We start from the raw sequence: 2760 nt of genomic DNA on the forward strand, positions 1-2760 counted from the left end.
ATTATACTATTTTGAGTAAAGTTTATAGTTTCAAGAATATAACAGAGGTACTAAAGCAAGTGATAAGCCATAAGGTATAAGATATAAAAATACAAATCCACACTAAATAAATAATAGTATAAGCATCCTATTTATGGAGAAATAAATTCAAATTTTAAAAGTCATTTATATGGCCAGGCATGGTGGCTCAAGCCTATAATCCCAGCACTTTGGGAGGCCAAGGTGGGTGGATCACGAGGTCAGGAGTTCAAGATCAGCCTGGCCAACATGGTGAAACCCCGTCTCTACTAAAAATACAAAAATTAGCCAGATGCAATGGCAGGCACCTGTAATCCCAGCTACTCAGGAGGCTGAGGCAGGAGAATCGCTTGAACCCAGGCAGCAGAGGTTATAGTGAGCCAAGATAGCACCACTGTACTCCGGCCTGGGTGACAGATTGAGACTCTGTCTCAAAAAAAAAAAAAAAAAAAAAAAATAGAAAGAAAAGAATAAGAAAAGTTATTTATATGGCCAAGGAAATTGGTTGTTAGAATAATATAGAACTGTCCGTTAAGTATAAAAATTGTAACAGAAACTATAAAAAAGACAAAGCCCTTGCTCTAAGTAGCTTATAAACAACTACAAGAGTTCAAGCAAACTAGAAATGTATTTGGGTTTGTTTTGTTTTGTTTTGAGACAGAGTCTTGCTCTGTCACCTACACTGGAGTGCAGTGGCACGATCTCAGCTCACTGCAACAGCGATTATCCTGCCTCAGCCTCCTGAGTAGCTGGGAATACAGGCATGCATCACTGTACCCGGCTAATTTTTGTATTTTTACTAGAGACAGGGTTTCACCATGTTGGCCAGAGTAGTCTCGAACTGCTGACCTTAAGTGATCCGCTCCCCCCACCGCCTGCCTCCCAAAGTGCTGGGATCACAGGTGTGTGCCACTGCACCCAGTTAATTTTTGTATTTGTAGTAGAGACAGGATTTTGCCATGTTGGCCAGGCTGGTCTCCAACTCCTGGCCTCCAGTGATCCACCTGCCTCAGCCTCCTGAAGTGCTGGGATTACAGGCGTGAGCCACTGCGCCCAGTTGCTAACTAGAAATGTAAACTGTACAGCGTGCCAGTGGTGGTAATAATTCTAGAGTATAAAAACAATTTAAAAATTTTTTTTGGAGAATTTGTTTTTCAGATTTGAAAAGAAAAGGTGAATGATACACATATCTGTTTAAAACAATGACACAGGAAAGGTTTTCTTTAAAATAGGCTAAAAATTTTTGCCTTCCTTTCCTAATTTCTAAAGATGATAGAATAGAAAGACTGTTATCTGGGCCAGGCGTGGTGGCTTAGCCTGTAATCCCAGCACTTTGGGAGGCCGAGGTGGGCAGATCACTTGAGGTCACAAGTCCAAGACCAGCCTGGCTAACATGGTGAAATTCACATCTCTACTAAAAATACAAAAATCAGCTGGGCATGGTGGCATAAGCTTATAATGCCAGCTACTTGGGAGGCTTAGGCAGGAGAATAGCTTGAACTCAGGAGGCAGAAGTTCCAGTGAGCCTGGATCACACCACTGTACTCCAGCCTGGGCGACAGAGCAAGACTCCATATGAAAGAAAGAGAGAAAAAGGGAGAGAGAGAGACAGAAATTAAGGCTGTTATCTGGAATTGAAATAATAACGTACTCAACAGTGTTGGCAGGGCACAGTGGCTCACACCTGTAATCCCAACACTTTAGGAGGCCGAGGCAGGTGGATTATGGGGTGAGGGGTTCGAGACCAGACTGGCTAACATGGTGAAACCCTGTCTCTACTAAAAACACAAAAATTAGCCAGGTGTGGTGGTGGACACCTATAATCCCAGTTACTCGGGAGGCTGAGGCAGGAGAATTGCTTGAACCTGGGAGGTGGAGGTTGCAATGAGCCAAGATCTCAGACACAGCAATTGTGTGTCTGAATTATACAACGCATCTTTGTCAGTCATCTGTACCAAATGGTCTACATTAAATTAACTGGTTTTTTTTTTTTTTTTTGGATGGAGCCGGGGGGCGGGGGCGTTGTTTGTTTGTTTGCTTGTTTGGATCTAAGGGTACTTCTGCAGGTACAGAAGAAAGTTAAGGGAAATACATTAATAAATGTGACTAATTTTGTCATTATCCAAACTACACTACTCATTTGATAACTACCACCTAATGAAAATTGAAAAGTCCTGAGGATGAGAGGTTAGACAGGTACTTTCCAATGCATCACAACTGGGAATATCTTGAGATACACGGCTGGAGAAAGTAAGCTGATAACCTACCAAGAGTATCTCTCCTGGGAGGTGGTGATAAATGCTCCTCAAGACTTCTCCTGTTTCCTCCTGAATCTTGGGAACTCCTTTAAGATGCCCTCATCTTCATAGTACCAAATGAAAGAAAATTAATTGCATTTGAAACAATTTGCCACATAAGAAAATAAACAAACATGGAAAAGGAGACACATTGTGTGAATCTCAGGGGAAATCTTATTTTTCAGATATTGATGAAATAGCTAAAGAAACAAGATACTGATATATGAGTTTAGAATGCCATCATCAATTTCTGCTTCTTTTAATCCATTTCCCTTATCTTTAGTGCAGAAAAAGAAACCGATTAGATACATTACTGTGTAACAAAAGTTGTACTCAAATTTTGAAAGCGTTTTCCCTCGTTTTTTAAAAACTAAATGTTTCTCTTTTTTAGAAAGTGAATTTTCTGTATTGTGAAAATACCATGACTACTAGGCAGAACTATATA

General features: G+C 40.7%; 1 long non-coding RNA gene across 1 annotated transcript in view; it reads right to left on the reverse strand.

Moving 5' to 3' along the window:
- LOC108536740 (uncharacterized) overlaps window positions 1-2343 on the reverse strand; it is a 19603-nt gene extending 17260 nt beyond the window's left edge. Inside the window, exon 1 of the long non-coding RNA XR_001887607.1 lies at window positions 2286-2343. This is a non-coding gene — a long non-coding RNA (uncharacterized LOC108536740). The remainder of the gene's footprint in view (window positions 1-2285) is intronic.
- Window positions 2344-2760: the final 417 nt, after the last annotated feature.

The sequence above is a fragment of the Rhinopithecus bieti genome, unplaced genomic scaffold (genome assembly GCF_001698545.2).
Source record: "Rhinopithecus bieti isolate Rb0 unplaced genomic scaffold, ASM169854v2 scaffold_13349, whole genome shotgun sequence".
NCBI lineage: Eukaryota > Metazoa > Chordata > Mammalia > Primates > Cercopithecidae > Rhinopithecus > Rhinopithecus bieti.